Genomic DNA, 18,360 nt, shown 5'->3' on the forward strand with positions numbered 1-18,360 from the left:
CTGACAGACCAGAGCAGCTATTCAGCTCTGTGAAACTATTCAGAGGCCAGTCTACGCAAACGTCACAAAATTATCTTGCAGCGTCTTGCTCAACAACCTTTAAAATTTTTTTAAAAAAAATTATCACACACATTTTAAAATAATCGAACAGGGCGCCGGGGTAGCTCAGTGGGTTAAGCATCTGACTCTTGATCTCAACTCAGGTCTTGATCTCAGGGTTGTGAGTCTGAGCCCCACTTTGGGCTCCATGCTGGGCGTAGAGCCTACTTAAACAAACAAACAAATAAACAAATAAATAAATAGAGTGGTACTGGCTGGCTCAGTCGTAGAGCATAGGACTCTTGATCTTGGGGTCATGGGTTCAAGCCCTACCTTAAGTGGCGCTTACTTAAAATAATAATAATAATAATAATCAAACAGAAGCCCACATAGCCCCTCCCCAGGTTCAACAGGTGTTAACAGCTTGCCATTTTGCTTCAGATTTCCTTATCTTTTTTAAAGAACTAACACATTACAGCTACAGCTAAATCCCTGCCCATATCCTTGCTCCCTCCTGCCCGCGCAGCTATGAGTGCCGTCCTAAAGTTGGGAATATCATTTCTAAGAGTGATTTTGGCTTTGCCTTTTCTTTCTGTCCGGACCTCAGGTGCACAAGTTGAGCCAATCATTCTCTCAAAGGCACAGTCTCATCGCTGTTCCTTCTGCACAAAGACCCTTTCTTGTTTTATTTTATCCCTCTGATCATCGCTCACTACCCCCGTGCACCCCACCCCTTAAGGCAACCACATTAATGTGCTTGTATGTGTCCCTCTAAAGCATACATTGCCGTTCCATGTACGTGCATTTTTGGTTTAGGGTTATTGTTGTTGTTTTTAGCTTTGACACACTTTCTTATAAAAGGCTGGTACTCCTAGCCATAAACTAGTAAGTACTTAAAATTCATCATGCATTTACTTTACTTTTCAGCTTGACCCTCTAGTCAATCTTTAGCTTTATTGATTGGGGCTGCTAGCTAAAGAGATCCTCCCTTGTCTGGGTGATTTAAAAGCATCATTTGTCAACGAGCATCTCCTTTTTCCTTTATTGCTTATGTTCAGTCTTAATGCTGCTTATGCCTAGGATTAATGCTGCTTCCCATTTTGCAATTTGGGGTTCAAACCCACCTCTGTAGGAGCCACCGCTGACAGCAGATTTTGGTAGATTTTGAGAAATGTCTTTTACTAAGGGCTCCACATGCTCCATGGCTTGCGAAACAGAAGAGCTTGCAAATCCTGCTGCTTCTATGGCTGGACTGGCCGCTGCTCCGGCTCGGCTCCCCCCACCGCCACCTCCACAGCTCTCCCAGCAAGTGACTCGGCATCCCCAGCGGGCTCTGTGTATTTTTAGTTCACATAAACGACGTGGTGCCAGAGATTTTATTCTGTTTCTTGCTTTCTCAGTCAGCACTACGCTTCTAAGGTCCGCGTGTATCGTCAGGTGTGCGTCTAGCGGCCAGCCCCCACCCTGTTTGACTTGAATACCATTCCTCCGGCGAGGTGGAGGACAGAGGAGCAAACAGGAGATGGTTAGGACCGGGCTTGCCCTCAAGACACTAGCCCCGGAGAGAGATGTGTCAATGTATGTGTGCACGCATGTACACACACACACACACACACACACACACACACTCCACTTCAGCTGGTGCCCCGACTTGTTTCAGAGCTCTGCTCTTACATCCAAGTCCTTGCCCCCTCCAGGAAGCCTGCCCTGACCACCCCATTCTATGCAGGTCTCTCCCCATTCTGGGGACTGTGGATCTCATTTAGTGATACACTAGTCTCTTCCAGTCTTTCTATTACTCTCTCCCTCATTAAACTGAAATCCTCTGGAAGGAAAGGACCATCTTTTGTCTTTTTTTCTCTCTTGTTCGAGGCCTGGCCCTGAAGAAATGAGGGCAGGGAGTGGGAAGCCGAGGAGTGATCTCCTTAATTTAGGCCCCATTCCCTCCATTTCAGGGACATGCCATCTTTCAGCAGACACTTCGGTGCAAGGCTCTTGGAAGTCCAGAGAGGAAACATATGCTGTTCCAGCTCTCAGGAAGCCATTTATGGGGGATGCAAACACCCAGACATGAAGTCATAGGACAGCGCAGAGAAGGCAAAGACGACCAGGTACTTGGGGTGCCACGGGGGAGATCCCAGTGCAGCTCAGAGGGAGGCCGGGGGGGCTCCTAGACCAGGTGCCATCCAAGCTGCCGCTGAAAGAGAAGAGGTAAATTGAGCAGGGCAAGGGGATTATGAAATAAGATTGAGAGGCTACAAGGAATACCAGGACTGCCTGCTTTCCAGTTATTGTGGCTACACATCAAACAACCACTTATGTTTGCAGAGTCTCCGGGTCAGGCATCCGGACTGGGCACAGCAGGAAAAGCTTGTCTCTGCTCTGTGTCATCTGGGGCCTCAGCTGGAAGTATCCATGGCTGGGCTTTGGAATCACTGAAGGCTCATTCACTCGCAATCTGGTGGCTGGTGCTGACTGCAGGTTGGGTCCTCAGTGCCTCTCCACGTGGTTTTCCCACTGGTCTCTCCGGGCGGGCTGGTGTGGGCTTCTTATATAGCATTGTGGCTGGATTCCTAGGGTGAGCACCCCCAAAAAGAGAGAGAGCCAGGTGGAAGTTATATGACTCAGCATCCCAAAGCATCCCTCCTGCATACTGTATCGGCCAGAGCAGTCACAAACCCCTGGCCCTGATTCAGTGAGAGGAAACAGACGACCCCCCCCCCAGTGGGAGGAAAGTCAATCATCGTGCAAGGAGAGTATGTGGGATGGGATATACATTTTGGTGCAGCTGCCTTTGGAGAATACAGTCACCATGGTATGTGTTGGTAAGGTGGAGAGTGAACAATGGATGGGTAGGCATCGAATATAGCAGGAGTATAATATGTAAAATGGAGGCAGCCAGATCCAAGGTTACAAAGATAAGCGAGGCCAGGTGCTGGAGGGTCTTAAAACCACACGTAGGAGAATGCTTATAGGCAAAGGAGGATTCTGGAAGCCCAGGACTCTTGTCCCTCATCCCCATCACCCAGTACCTCCTCTGTGCTTGATCAGAAAATATCTAAGGCTCTCTATGGGTGACTGAAGCAAAGGAACACTCAGGATTGGTCTGCGCCCTTGAAGTGTCAAGGACAGCTAGACACCAGCCCCCTGGGTGTGCATGTGTCCACACCTACCTGGCCAAGCCCAATCTCTTGGCTCCAGAGTCCCATGGATGCTGCTGCTTGGGTAGCAGACAGAGACTCTTCAGAAATCCCCTTCTGGGGGCGTCTGGCTGGCTCAGTCAGAGGAGCATGGGACTCTTGATCTCTGGCTTGTGAGTTCGAGGCCCACACTGGGTGTAGAGGTTACTAAAAAATAAATAAACCTAAAAAAAAAGAAAGAGAAAAGAAAAAAATGCCCTTCCAGATCCATTCTGAATGGTCCTGGGCAGAGCAAGACCCACACTTCACACACACACACACACTGACACACAGAAGCACATGTGCACAGGCCCGGTAGGTGTAAGCCAAGGGGCCAGCACCATCTCAAGGAGAGAGCACTCTAGTAGTTAGGAGTCCCGTGTAATCATCCAGTCTCTGCCCAACAAGTGATGCGCCTGGGATAGGTCACTTACCCTGCTGGAACTTGCAGGCAAGGGCAAGAATTGCACTAGGTCAGAGTTTTCCCCAAGTGTGGTCATTGGAGAGCAGCAATTAAAATCCCCTGGCTTGAAAACTACCCTGAGCTATCACCGCACACTCCCCAGAAGGGCTCAGGTGAAAAAGGCAACACCAAGTGCTGACTGGGAAGGAGAGCAGCTGGAACTCTCAGACTTTGTCGGTGGGGATGCAAAATTGTATACCCACTTTAGAAAGCCGTTTGGTAGTATCCCCTAAAGCTAAATCCCTTCCCTATGACCCAGCAATTCCACCCCTAGAGACTTACCCCAAAGACCTAAAACATATATCCACAAAAGGGACTTGACTGGTACAAAATGATCATTAGCAGCTTTATTTATAACCACCCCAAACTAGAAGCAGTCCAGGTATCCATCAACAGGTGAACAGATAAATACAAAGAAACCCATCTATTGATACAGGTAACATGGGTGGATGTCAAAAACATTTAGGCTGAGTGAGAGGTCAGAAACAAGTGAATGCCATATGACTCCACTTAGCACCGTCTCCAAACAGGTGGAACCTAACATGATGATAAAAGTCAGAACAGTGGTCCCTTGGGGCCCAGGAGGAGGGGGTGGGGAATCCATGGAAATTTCCAGAATAATAGAATTGCACTATAGCTTTATAGGATGTAGGTTACACAGAGGTATACATTTGTCAAAACGCGTAAACCTGCACACGTACGATCCGGGCACTTCACTGTTCCACTTTAAATTTTTTAAAAAATCAAATCATTTGGACTGCCTGTTAAAATGCAGCGGGGCACCCCAGACCGTCGTCGGAGTCAGGGAGTCCTCTGGAGCGGGGCGGGGAATCTGCATTCTCCACAGCCTCCAGCTTCGGAGAGAGCGTTAGAGTTGAGAGCCATGTCCCCAGGGGCGACATTCCCCCAGGCGCCCCCAGCCGCCTATGATCCCACCCAAGTCTCCCGCTCTCCCCAAGCCCCCAGCCCTCTGCCCAGTCGCCCCTGGTAACCAAGAAAGGGCTTGAAAACCCTCAAAGTGCAGCCGCCCGGGGAGGGCCGTCCACAGTGTCAGCGAGACAAGGGCAAATACAAAATGCGGGGTAATTGGCGGTTTTCTAATTCTCGGCCCTTTGTGCGGCGGCGCGGAGCCGGGGCCGCGCTCCCAAGCCCGGGCCTTTCAGCCGCTGGGGGCCGGGCCTCCGCGCTGCCCGCGCTCCGCAGCGCATAATTAATCGGGCTTCACAGGGCCCGGGACAAAGGCGCCCATTCACCCCGCCGCTCCTCCCCCCGGGGATATTGTTATTTCTAAAAACTGCAGCCAGCTGGGCCGCAGAGAAACGTCAGCTCTGTGGGAGAGTGAGTGGCCAGGCCTGCGAGGAGAGAGGGAGCTCTGTCTCTGCGCCCCGAGCGAGCGGGATTAGAGCCGGCCAGAGAGCCCGGGGGTGGGCAGGGGGCCCGGGGTCTTTTCTGAAGTCTGCACAAGTCCTCAGAAAGCCTCGTGATTTCCATGGGGCCCTGGAGGAGAGCGCCATGGAAATGGTAATGGGTGCATTGAGGCTGGTTCTTAGGGAAGGAGAAGGGGTGCATTCAGGCCCCCCCTGAGCATGGCACATCTCCCGAGTGGGAGGGGCCGGTGGCTGGCGGGCGAGTGGGAAGCCAGGGTGCCCCCACCTGTAGGAGGCCTTCCCGGACAACAGGCAGAATGAGTCAATGAATAAAGACCTGGGTCTCGGGTTGTGGAGCCTGGGGTGAAGTCAGGGACTGGGGATGTGAAGACCCCATAGTCACCTGGCTTCTGCTCCAGGGACCACCTGGAAACAATACCTATGCAGAAGCAGGATCTCAAAGTCCGGGTGGGGGCTTCTTTTCCTAAGTCTCCAAGCACCTCTGAAGCCCACCCACACTGGATTCTCTCTGGGCCTGCCCTCAGGGAGATGGTGCAAGCGCCCCACTTCCCATTTCACAGAGGAGGAAACAGGCCCAAGGAAGTAAACTGACTTGCCCACGATGACAGAACAGAGCTGGACCTGGGCTGGTTGTGTGCAAAAGCAGAACAGAGGGAGAGGCAGCTGGAAAGGGAGGCTTCGCCGCCTCCGCAGAGTGGTTCTTGACTGTGCAGGCCCGTTCTGTTCTCTCCCTTCCCTGGCTCTCCTTGCGTGGGACTGATCTGCCTCATGAAATGCCTCTAGCATGTTCTGTTTCGTGGGTTCACTGGGGTTTCTCCAACCCGCTCCATCAGAGACACGCTTGAGTGCAGGTCCAGAGATCACATTGGTTTTGTGTCCAGGCCCAGGGCCTGTAGCGCTCCAGCCAAGTCTCACTGGATGCGAGCAGCTTCTCATGACTGCAGCGGCCAGTCCTTTAGGCTGTGTTCCCCTTCAAAGCCCAGTGCCCTCCCCAGGCACAGCTGAGGGCCTGGTCCCAGCTCGGCAGTGCTGGGCATTCACCTTTGCCACTGAACCCCAAGAAACGGACACCCGTTCTTTCCTTCTCCTGAAGCTGGGAGCAGTCATGAACAGCTACCATGGCTTTCCAAAACCTCAACATCCGAAACACCTCCCAGAACAAGCAGGAGCCTTTCCAGAGCCCTGCCCATCCCAGCCCATCTCATGGAGACGTCCTGTCCCTCAGCTGTACTCTGGAAAATGTTCCCTCGGCCTAAGACTGCCAGTCCTGAGCAGGGCCCGGGGCCTCAGAGCCAGACCAAGCCATAGAGCCTCCTCCCGCGAATGAGGGAAAGGAAGCCTCCCTCTATGTTCAGAGGAGCCAACACTGGCATCCAAGGCCCAGAGAGGGTGCCCAACCAAGCTTTCCCCACTTCCGCCAGGCCGTGCTGCACACTAGAAAGCCAGTGTCCTGCAACATTCGTATCTGTGGGTGGGAGAAGGCACAGAAAGCTCAAAAACAAAGTGAAGGGGAAGAGAGCAGTTCAGCCAAGGCCTGGCCAGGCCTCTAAGGGGGCAGATCAGCTGTCTGGGTGCAGGTCGACTCAGCCATGGCTAATAGAGTGTCCCTGGGGGACCCTGTGACCAAGGCAGCCCCCCACCGGCCAGATCACCAGCAGGGCATCAAGCAGAAAAAAAGGCTAGCTATCTGCCATTAAGTAAGCTTTATTTAGAGTCTAGAGTGATCCAGTGGGGTCTGGAAACAAGGGGAAGTTTCAGCCATGAGGGAACCACGTGATGTCAAACAATGTCCTTGAAATACACACTGAAGTATTTAAGGGCAAAGGCGCAAAAATGTCTCTAACCTGTTCTCAGATGATTCCACAAAATGTAAATAGTTGGTCAATCTTAGAAAAGGCATACAGAAATACTTGTCATATTCCTATAATTTCTCTGAAGTTTGAGATTTAAAAACAAACAACAGGAAGTGCGTGCAGGCGCGTGCGCACACAGCACAGCGTCCATATTCCGGACCCTGTACCCGGGGACTGGAGTCGCGTCTCCTGTGGTCCCCGCCTCCCACTCAGGCGCATTACAAGCAGCTTCCACTGTCTTCCGTTACCGCAGTTGGTGAACCCAAGTTGGTTTGCAAAGTCCTTAAGGGTAAGGCCTGTGCTGTTTATAATCCCACTGCGGCCGGCACGGAGCTTTGTGAACGGCACGCACGCAGCCAAACCTGGCGCCCACCCATTTGCCATGGAAGGTTTCCAGCTCTGAGGGAAATGGAAGAGGGAGAACGAGAGGGGCTGGCCGATGGAAAGAAGACCCAGGAAAGATGGTCAAGTCCATCCACACTTCCCAGGCTGGCATGGTCATGTGATCTGTTTCAAGGCCCATGGTCAGCCTCTTCCATTCTTCTAGGAAGCTTGGAAAGTGCCTCAGCCCCAGGGGGGCTGCCTCGTAGGGCCCACCCAGAGCACTTACAGACACACACGGCCTGAACCTGCCATGTTCACTTCCACGTGTGGTGAGCAGAGCCAGGAATTTATCTATTTAAACGGGGCCTGGTTCTCGGAGTGTTTCATGGTGCATCTTGTCTCTTCTTGCCAATGAGACCACAGGGGGAAGGGCCCGGCCTCCTCCCACTTCCCTCTGTGGGTATTGGGCTTAGTAGGAACGCAGACCCACATGGGCCCTTCCCAGGGGCCTGTACCAGGGACGGTGTCTGGTTTGCATTCTCCTACACCCCCAGCGCTTAGCATGGCGGATGGCCCAAATCCAGCGCTCAGAAGAGACGCATTAAACACTCACCAAACACAGAGTCCTGTTGAGCTGAGTTGAGTTGCCTGCTGAGCCAAGGGCACACTGACTGAGCTGAGAGTTGTTCTTCTGGCCTCGGAGGCTCACCGTCAAGGCAGCTTAGCTTCCCTGGGGGACCCTGTGACCTAGGCAGCCCCCAATGGCTCCCCTCCCGGCCCATCGTCCGAGCAGGTCCCTCTGGTTGCTGACTCTACCTCGTGCCTGAGAAAGGCAGTGGCACCATCTCTGTGGCCCGTTGTTCGGACAGCTAGTCTCTGCTGCAGAGTCGTCTTCTCATGGTCCTGTCGACTGGAGTCACGTGGGACAAGACATTTCCAATGGGGGCACGACCTTCTGTAAGAGAACTCAGGAGGAACGCTGTAGCCCCCCACCCCTACGGCCTCTCTCCATCCTCACACACACCTGGACAAGGCTCAGCATGGGGGCAGGAGCGTATGGCTCCTGGCGGGTGACCGAGACTGAGGGGAACAGCAGGCTTGGTGGGGGCAGGGAGAGAGTGACCGGAATGGTCGTCAGGAGCTCCATCTTTCTCCCTGGTACCTGGGGCCAGGACACTTGTTTCAGGGCAGTGGGACTGCTAGCAGGAACAGAAAACTGAGGCACGGGCGTCTTCAATCGGGTCTGTGGAACCCTCCCAGGAGTGCAAGCCCGAGGCTAGGAGCCTTGTGTGTATTGTTCCTGCTCTACCCTGGGGCCTGAGCCCCAGCTCAGTCCAGGGAAGGCTTAGATGCATTTCTGGCCTTAGGGACAGAGTGGCTTAAGCTGCCCAGAGATCTCTGCGTACCTTGAGGGTGGTGGGGAGCTCTTCCTTCAATATCCCCCACCGTGGGGCTGGGCCATCTTGACAAAACTTCTCCTTCTGTCTCCGCACCTCTCACCATCTCCCTGCACCCCTTTAGAGGAAACCACTCGCTGGGCCTTTGGGGTAGGACTGGCCATGCTCCCAGCACACTCAGTGTTTGCTTCCAATCCAAGAAAGAGCCGGGCTGGTAACTCATTCTCTCTGCCCCCTCCTTTTCATTCCTTTCCTTTCCTTTCCTTTCCTTTCCTTTCCTTTCCTTTCCTTTCCTTTCCTTTCCTTTCTTCCTTTCCTTCCCTTCCCTTCCCTTCCCTTCCCTTCCCTTCCCTTCCCTTCCCTTCCCTTCCCTTCCCTTCCCTTCCCTTCCCTTCCCTTTCCTTTCCTTTTTTCTTTTTTCTTTTCTTTTCCCCTTCGCTTTACCCTCAACGACCCCCCCCAACCCCAAGAGCTTCCAAAGTGACAACATGTAGGCCCAAATCAAACCCTTGTCTTCAGGCCCCTGCTGGCATCTCTCCCAGATCACCCACCTTCCTTCTCCCACTCTGCAACCCAGCCACCCTTCTCACCCCCACCCCCGCCATTCCTCTTTGTGGACAACTTTCTAAATGCAGCCAAACTTCCCCTTTCAGTCCACAGGCCCCATAAAACAGCTGCAAAAAGTCAGTAGCTCTGCAAAAGTTCTCTTGCAAATCGAGGCTGAGAGCAACACCCTCTGGCTCTAGCCGTTTCTTCCCCCCTTCCAGGCTCTGGAAGGCCAGCCTCCTCCCCCAGTAAATAGCAGGGAGACCCCCTGGCACTAGGTCCCAAGGACGCAATCTCCCCAACGGTCTAATCTAGAGAGAACTCCCCAAGGGGCCCTGCAGAGTGTAGTCAGTGGGAGGAGGCAGCCCAAAGCCTGGCCTGACCACCTGACTCTGTGGAGCCCCGTGGGACCCCAGGCCATCCACTTACACACCACCCACGCGCATCCACACACACAGGCTTCATGTTTCTAGAATGAGAGGATGGGTTGGCTGGTTTTCCAGGCCCCTTCCGAGTCTAAAATGCCACAGATCTGTCACCTCTCCTTGGGGTGCTTCTGCACGAGAGAGAAGGGGCTTTGCCCAGGGACACACGGCTAGCCGAGGGCTGTCTGACTAGGACCCAGCTCTCCTAGACTGCATTCCGTGTTCTCTCTGTGACCCTCAGCCCTCAGGAACACAGTGGCTTTTGCTCCTGGCCACACATCAGAATCTTCTGGGGAGATTTGATATCATATCAATCCCCGGGCCACACTCCAGAACAACGAGATCAGAATCTCAGGTTGGGGCCTGGTTATCCGTCTGTTTGGAAAGTTAGCCCGGTGATTCTGATCGAGCAGTCAGAGTTCAGAACCACTGCGGACAAGCCTTCTAGAAACTGAAGATGAAGCTCTCAGCCAGAAGTGCGTGCCTGCTTCCCTCAGGCCCCCAAGGCCTCCCCACACACTTCAGGGCACACAGTCCCAGGACCACAGTCAGGAACTGGAAACCAACCTCAGCAAGAGGCAGGAGGCCTGGGACGGGGGCGCTCCAGCCCTCTGAGGGCTTTGTGTGGATTGAGAAAAGAAAAACAGAGAAGCGAAATTGTAGCAGAGCCGAATGCAGTGAAGGAGAAAAAGTAAAGAGAAAGGGGAAGAGCTCTGAGGTCAGAGAGTCATGTGAATGGCATTTAGGGAACAAAGCCCCTCCTTGGTGCCCCCTGCTCCCCCTTCATCAATCATTGCTGGGCTTGGTAAGAAGCCCTCTTCTGCCAGCACCCAGCACACGGAGGGCATCACTGCCCATAGGGACCCAGGACAGAAAGTGCACAGCCAGAAATTTGCCCATTCCAAGTCTTTGAGCCCTGCACACCCTCTCCCCGGGAAGAGCGAGGGAAGAGCCCTCCCGGTACCTCCTCCATTCACCAGAGCCAGGGGCTCCTGTCAGACATTTAAGCAACTTCACTTGGCCATTTCTAGACCAGAATAAAGGCCAAATCCAACTCCCAAGACACTTGGCATCCCATCAAAGTGATCCAGGTGGTGCTGCGTGACCTCCAGCAAGCCGCCTCCCTCCCCTCGAAGGGTTTTAGTGCCTGACCTTGTCTGTCTCCTGCAGAGGTATATTTGGAAGGCAGGGATATGGCTGGAGGCCAGGGGTTGGGAGCTGGGGTTCCGGGGCCAGAGGCCTGGGCTAGTGTCCTGGGTCCTCTGCCACACATTAGCATCGTACACTCTGGGCCTGAGAGTCCTCACCTGCATGGTGACAGCCGACAGAAAGGGAGAAGGCCGCACAGGCAAACCAACATGGTGCTGATATCTAGAATATACGAGGACTGCCCTCTGCTAGTCGGAAGCAGATGGTAACCTCAAGAGAAAAACGGGCATGGAAGGCGAACAGGCAGTGAACAGAGCTGCAAGAAGAAACACAAACTGGATATGAGAGAAGTTTCTGTCTGGGACGGATGCCAGTGAGGAATGGCGGAAGGGATAGCCGTTCCCAACCTGGGGACGGTGCCCCACCAGCTCCACCAGGGGACATTTGGCAATGTCTGGAGACCTTTTTGATTGTCACAGGATGGGGGGCGCTCCTGGCATCCAGCAGGCAGAAGCCAAGGACGCTGCCAATGACCGGTCCTACAAGGCACAGGACAGGGCCCACAGCAAAGAAGGGTCTGGCCCCCTGATATCGATAGCACAGGAGCTGAGAAGCCTGTCCAGATAGACGGACAAACAGGTAGGTGAGGGGGCCTGGCCAGGACAGGGCAGGAAAAGTGCCACCAGCTGCTGGGCCACAGGACCTGGGAACATGAATCGGATACATGGTGGTCATGTGGATTCCTAAAGCCAGCCATGTTGGCTCGGAGTGGAGCGTTCAGTTAGCATTCGCTTTCCTGCAGGGCTCCGAAGTCCTCACCTCTTCTGTTTGTTCGGGCAGCACAGCCACAGTGGGCCCCGCGGAGGGATGGGAGGGATGGGAGGGACGGAGGGCCATGGTGGCTGGAGGGGGCAAGGAATGCAAAGGGAAAAGAAGGTGGGAGGGCCTGGGGCAGGGAGGGAAGAGGAAGAGAAAGGAGACACTGCAAGTTTCGGTGTTTCACAACATCACAAAAATACCCAGAAAGCCAGAGGGGGCCGCAGGGAGAAGTTCAAATTGAGCAATGGCTGCAGTTCTCAAATTCATGGAAAAATCTCTCTTCACACCCTCTGGTTCAGGGAGGCCAGGCCTCCCTCCCTCACCTCCACAGTGGCCTGGAAAGGGACACGTCCCCTAGCTGCCAGGCTTGTGCCATTTCCTCCCCTTCATGTCCTCCTCCCTGGGGCTTCTCCCACCCACCCTGGCCAACTCTCTATCCTTGCTTTCCAGGATAGAAACTCCCACTTCGGTCCCACCAGAGCCCTGATGCAATTGACGAGATACATACAAAATAAGAATAGCTCCTAACAATCCCATCTGTTAGAACTCAGCATCTGGAAAGAAGTCATCTCCCTTGTGTCACAGGTCAAGAGATCTGCGAGGGTTCCTCAAGCTGAGCCCCGACCGGAGCTTCCCAGCAGCCAAGTACAATGAGAATGGGGGTCAGTTTCACAAGTCCCCTTTGCCCAGAGGTCAGAAGCCCACGGATTCCTCTGAGGATGCGGAGCTCTGCCAGGAACTGGAGCCTAAAATATATTTCCCTCTAGGTCTTACGGAGAGCACTGACTGGGGCAGCAAGTACGAGCAACAACAGCATCCCAAAATACATGCAACAGCCGGCCTCCTCCAGCCATTTTTCCGGAAAGCCCCATCCTAAGGGAGGGACATAATGAAGATTTTGTGGCGGCGAAATCATGTGGTCCAAGAGCAACTCAGCTTCACGAGAGCCCGACTCGCTTCAGGGATAAGTATCATCTGGAAGAATGGATGGAATGCATGGCCTTTAAATAACCCCCGTGAACTTTATTTCTCTCAACTGGGCTTTTGATAAAAGTCGGGCAGCGGGAGGCAGTGGTTGGTTGTAACCGCTGACAAGGGTTACAGGCAGAGCCCTGGCGCTGGGCGAGGGCGGGGCTGTCGGCTTCAGGCACCTGCAGGGGCACCACTCACAGATTCAGCTATTCACGGACTGCGCCAAAGGCCCAGAGCATGCACGGCTTTCTCATTTCGCTCTGGCCTGACATGGCTGGCCTGACATGGGACTAGACCAAGATGCTGGTGGAAAGAGGGGCAAGATTCGGAGCCGGCAGGGACGCTGGCCGGCCCTGAGCCCCACCTCATTTTGAGCTACGGTTAAGGACCATGACAGCTTGCATTTGTTGTGTGTCTACGCATTATGTCGCTACCCCAGTTCATCTTCACAGCCAAGCTCCTGGGGGAGATACTATGACCGTGCTCATTGTACAGATGAATAAACAGAGGCTCAGAGGGCTTGGCCAGGAAGAGCAGAAGCTAGGATGCCTACTCAAGTCTGTCCGGTTCCAGAGTTCACAGGTTTTGTAACCGCTGCACCATGATCCCCTGCCACATGGGAGGAGAGGTGAAACCTGTGGGAAAAGTGAAAAGGCAGTTAATTCATGGCATGAGAGCGCAGGAAACACGTGACTCTCAGAATGCGATTCTGGAAAAAGCCGGAAGCCTGCAGCAACATGCTGAATTGAAGGTCGGAGATCTTCTCAAAGCCCTCTCAAATCCAGAGCCTGCTGGGTTATAAACATCAGTTGTACCCAAGTTCCTATACAAGTTGGGGTGGGGGAGCCAGGGATGTTGCAGGAAAGGGCCCAGCTTAAACAAAGCCTGAAGGGCAGTGAGGAAAGACCCCATGACCAAGCTCAAGGCGCCCCTCAAAACCGCTGGGGATCCCACCCACAAGCCAGTGAATGAGCAGGGCAGAGCCCAGCAGTGTGGGAGCACAGGGCCAGGCTGCTTAGGGCCCGGGATCCCTGCAGGGCACAGCCATCTGTGCAGCCTGTCACTTCCTGGGAAACCAGCAGGTGGGAACATCTAGGACCAAATAGAGCCTGTGGGGTTGACTTCCCAGCAGGTAGCCCTATGAGCTCAGGACGGGAAGCCCCATCTCCTTCCATTGGATACAATGACCTTCTTTAGAAGGTCTCTTTAGACTGGAGTCAGGAGTGTCTAGACCACAGGAAAGCTTTCCACATCAGTGAGCAATATGCTGACAAGCAGGGCTTCGGCTCAGCCCCATGAAATCTGATGACTCAGGAGGCCGTGCAGTCTCTCCACAGACAAATTGTTTGCCAGGCGCTGGCAACGGGCCCTCCCTGGGCCAGGCGTGAGGGCCGGGGAGAAGCCAAGCTCAGGCCTTGCCCTCAATGGGTTTGCAGTCTAGAAGAGGGCACAGATGTGGAAACACCTCAGTGTGCCTTCGCGAGAAAACTAAAAAAGGAAGGAAGTGAGGTAAAGAGGGATAAACATACAAAATAGATCGAGAATCTAACCACTTCTGTCCTCACTGTTACCACCATCATCTCGGGCCTGGAATACTGCAGTGGGGTCCTCAACTTCTCAGGCCTGTTCCTACCGCAAGGCTTTGCGACTTGCTGCTCCCTTTGCCCTCCTATAGGTGTCCTTATGATTCAGCATCTTTGTGTCTTTGCTCAAATGTCCCTTCTCAGGGAGTCTTTGCCCTCATCGAGGCCGCCCAATTCAAGTTCACAAGGCTCCTCTCTCTGCCGGCCCACAAATGTTGTGGTAGGTGCAGTCCAGGGGGTTTTGCTCGCTAACTCCTCATAGCCTGCTCTCCTGAGGCACTCAGGACAGGTTTCCCTTTGGCCTTGGCTAGAGGCTGTTTCTAGCCCTTGACCTTGCCAGCGGTCAGCCAGTGCACAGGGATCAAGCCTTGCTCCTTCAACTTACTTACCCCTGGGGCCGGCCCTCTCCTGTCCTGGGGTAGGGGGAGCTCCAGCAGAGCCTGGGTGCTCCCGCCCTTTGACCAAGCTTAGCCCTGACCTCCTGCAGCAGGCCGGGGTAACTGGTCACCAAACTCATCTCCTCCTTTTCCTGGGCACCCAGCTGGCCTACGTTTCCACCTCCTTTGTCATCCAGGGTGGCCAGTGGAGTGTGAGCAGAAACAGTGTGTCTCTCTTCTGGGCTGAGGACGTTAAGAAGCAGACGCACCCGGTCCACCTCTCTTTCCCCTGCCCTCAGGCCAGCGCTCCCTTGTCCCCTCCCCCCACTGCACTTCCCATCTGAACTTTGTCCTCTCTTCCCTCCCCATCCCAGGCCTCCCATGAAGACTAAGCAGCCGATGAGTGAAGGGCGGCCTGGCAAAGAGGGAAGGCTCTTCCCACGACCTCTCTGTGAGCCTGGTTCCAACACTGTGTGACTTTGGGCGACACTCCTGCCTCCCGGAGATTCAGCTTCCTCATCCTTAAAATGGGAACAACAGCACCTGACCATGCCCCCTCACAGAGGAAAAGACGGGAAGCCCCGATCTGCAGGAGCAGCGGCCCTGAGCTGGGCTCTACGTACATCGACTCACGTTTAGTACTGAGCGAGGGAAACTGAGGCATGCAGAGGTTTCAAAGTCCACCCGATTAGTTAAGTAGTTGCCCCCACTCCTGGCTCGGTCCTCCCCATCTTCTCTCCCTCGTGGGTGGCACTGCTACCACCCAGGAGCTCAACCCTGAGAACTCAAGTCATGGCTGACTCCTTGCTCACCCGCATCTCCCAAAGCCCAGTTATTTTACCCCCCCGCATAGGTGCCCAGTGCAGGCCTTCCCTATGTGTCTGTGGCCACCAGTCTGGTCCACGCCCTCTGCATGCCGCTCCTGGACTCCCGCGTTAACCCCCTCAGTGGCCTCCATGCAGCTCATCCTTCACGCGGCAGCCACCAGCATCTTCTGGAAATGCAAATCTGGTCATGCCAAATCCCAGGGGAAGAGAGCTCTGTGGCTTCTTACTGCTTTTATGACAAAGCCTTGCCGTGGTCCAGACAGCTTGTGGGACCCAGCCTCATCTTTAATGCCACCTCCCTGCCTGTCTCCTCTCCATTCTAGTCAGGGCGGACTTCTCCTAGGTCCCAGAACGCTCACCAACTCCCTCCTTGGTGGGAGCCGCCTTTGCTCGTGCTGTTCCTTCTGCGTGCAATGCTCTTCCTTCCCCACTTCACCTAGTTTACTCCCGATCACCCTTCATATCAGGTCTGGTGTCACTTCTTCGAAAGGTTGTCCCTGACCTCCTCGACGAGGTGACACCCCCTAGAGCCCTCACCACCGTGACTATTTTCTGTTGTTATTTGGTGACATGCATCTCCTTCCATGACTTCAAGCTCCATGAGCACAGGAACTGGGACCATTTTGCTCACCATTGAAACCGGTGCTGCACTGTGTCTGACCCATCATAGAACTTCAGTGTTGGCCAAGCGAGTCAGTCCGTGAAAGCCGGACTTGAAATGCAGGTGTGCCTACCTCCCGCTCACCAGTGTTGTGAGGAATCACGTTCGTCTGCTCAGGCTGCCACAGCACCAGACCGCAGACTTAGCCAACAGAAATGGACTTTGTCGGAGTTCTAGAGGCTGGAAGGCCCAAGTCAAAGTGCCAGCAGATGTGGTTTCCAGTGAGACCTCTCTCCTCGGCTTGCAGACGCACCTCCCTGCTGGGCCCTCACACGGCCTTCTCTGTGTGCACCCCAAGATAGAGGGAGAACTCTGTGGCCTTTTCTTATGAAGACACCAGCCCTGTTAGAGAACGCCCACCCTTGTGACCCCATTTAACCTTAAGTACCTTCAAGGTAATTAAGGCCCCATCTCAAATACAGTCCCGTGGCCAGTTAAGTCTTCAATATTTAGGGGGACACAATTCAGTCCATAACATTCTGCCATCTAGCCTCCCAAATTCACATCGTTCTTGCAGGCAAAATACATTCACCCCATTCTAACAGCCCATCCGTCATCAAGCCCAGAGTCTCCCTAAATGTCATCTAAATCAGGTGTGGGTGAGGCTGGAAGTATGATTCATCCCGAAGCAGAATTCCTTTCCAGCTGCAAGCCTGTGAGACCAGACCCATTGCATGCTCCCGGATACGAGGGGGAATGGACGAAAGACAGAGGATGGGAGAAATTGGGAAGAAGGAAGGGGTAAGAGTTCCAGGCAAGTCTGAAATAACAAGGCAAATTCCATTTGATCTTAAGGCTCCAGGTCAATCTTCTTTCGCTCGGTGTTCTGCCCTCTGTGCCCACTGGGGCGGCAGCATCACCCCTGTGGCCCTCAGCAGTGGCCCTGCCCCCTCACCTCTGGGCTGGCATCCTGGCCCCCTGACCCTGAGGAGGGGCCCCATGTCCTGAAGCCAGGAGGAGACAGCGGCATCCCCTGGGCCTGTGGGGGGGTGACAGCTCTGATGATCCCTGAATCACCTTCACACTCACTTCTCCCTCTTCTTGAAGGACAACTGTGTTTGAAGCTGGATCCTCTAGCATCCTGACCTGTAGACCCAGAAATCTGAGAGGCTTCCTTCCGACCATTTTCTCTGGCCCCTTCAGTCCCCGCTGGCGGGGCCCCTCCTGCTGTGGTCCCAACACTATTCCTGGCTTCATCATAAGTGGCTGATTAATTCGTGGGTCATCTTTACAGAACGATCATCCAGCCACATCCTTGGTGCTTTCTCCAGAACACACTTTCTCAGGTTTTGCAATATGGATAGGCTGAGGATTTTCCAAGTCTTCAAGTTCTGGTTTCCTTTTGCTGAAAAAATTCTTTCAATTCCTTCCCCCCACCCCATCTCTCACATTTTACTACAAGCAGTGAGGAGGGGCCAGGCCGCCCTTCTAACACTTTGCTTAGAAAAAATGCTCTGCTAAATATCCAAGGCTGACACTCACAAGATCTGCCTTCCGCAAAACACTAGAACACAGTCAGCCAAATCCTCTGCAACTTTGTAACAAGGATTGCCTTTCCTTCCGCTTCCCACAGCACCTTGGTCACCTTGGTCGCCGCCACCTGAGATCTATTCATATTCCACCAGCACGCTAGTTACCACAATGCTGTATTCTCTGCAATTTCTCCCCTTCCTAAACCCTCGCCAGAATGGCCTTTGATGTCCATAGTCCTGCCAAAAGTCCCTTCAAGGTTATTAGGATTTTCCTAGCATGCACCTCGAAACTCTTTCAGCCTCTCCTTATTACCCAGTTCCAAAGCCATGTCCACATTTTTAGGTAGTTGTTATAGCAGCACCTATTCTTGCTACCAGAATCTGTACTTCTCACGATTCTCAAAAAGAAAACCCACCCCAAACCAACAGGATATATCTTTATCTATGTATTTACCCATCTGTACAAATAAAGAAATTTATTATAAGGAATCAACTTATAGAGAGACTAGCAAGCCCAGAACCCACAGAGCTGACGTCCTAGTTCAAGTCTGAAGGCCGGCAGGCTGGTGTAGAAGCAGGAAAAGCCAGTGTCCCAGTTTCAAAGCTGTCACGCAAGAGAATTCTCTCCTCCTCCGGGGAAGGTCAGCCTTTGGTTCTATGCAGGTCTTCCACTGATCAGATGAGGCCCACCCCCACACTATGGAAGGCAATCTACTTTATATTTCATTCAAAAATACTTTCACAGAAACACCCAGAATAATGTTTGACCAACCATCTGGGGACTGCACGGCCCGGTCAATTTGACACACATAATTAATCATCCCAGGAATCACACTAGAAGGTACGTGTGATCAGGGTTTCATGAGCAGGCAGGACCAGTGTCAGG

At 53.5% G+C, this 18,360-nt stretch overlaps 1 long non-coding RNA gene across 5 annotated transcripts; it reads right to left on the reverse strand.

The window, feature by feature from the left end:
• Positions 1-211: 211 nt before the first annotated feature.
• On the reverse strand, positions 212-8,984 carry LOC117801953. Of its 5 annotated transcripts, none has more exons than XR_004624849.1 (4): positions 8,653-8,984; positions 3,213-8,201; positions 1,164-2,612; positions 212-263 (listed from the first exon to the last, which is right to left on the reverse strand). It is a non-coding gene; the product is annotated as an uncharacterized LOC117801953 (long non-coding RNA). The 5 variants fall into 5 exon arrangements; XR_004624851.1 differs by lacking the exon at positions 212-263 and having other exon boundaries at positions 318-2,612; positions 3,213-7,880; positions 8,063-8,201; XR_004624850.1 differs by lacking the exon at positions 212-263 and having other exon boundaries at positions 318-2,612; positions 3,213-3,403; positions 7,860-8,201.
• Between the last annotated feature and the right edge of the window lie 9,376 nt (positions 8,985-18,360).

This window comes from Ailuropoda melanoleuca, chromosome 4 (genome assembly GCF_002007445.2).
Source record: "Ailuropoda melanoleuca isolate Jingjing chromosome 4, ASM200744v2, whole genome shotgun sequence".
In the NCBI taxonomy this organism is placed as follows: domain Eukaryota; kingdom Metazoa; phylum Chordata; class Mammalia; order Carnivora; family Ursidae; genus Ailuropoda; species Ailuropoda melanoleuca.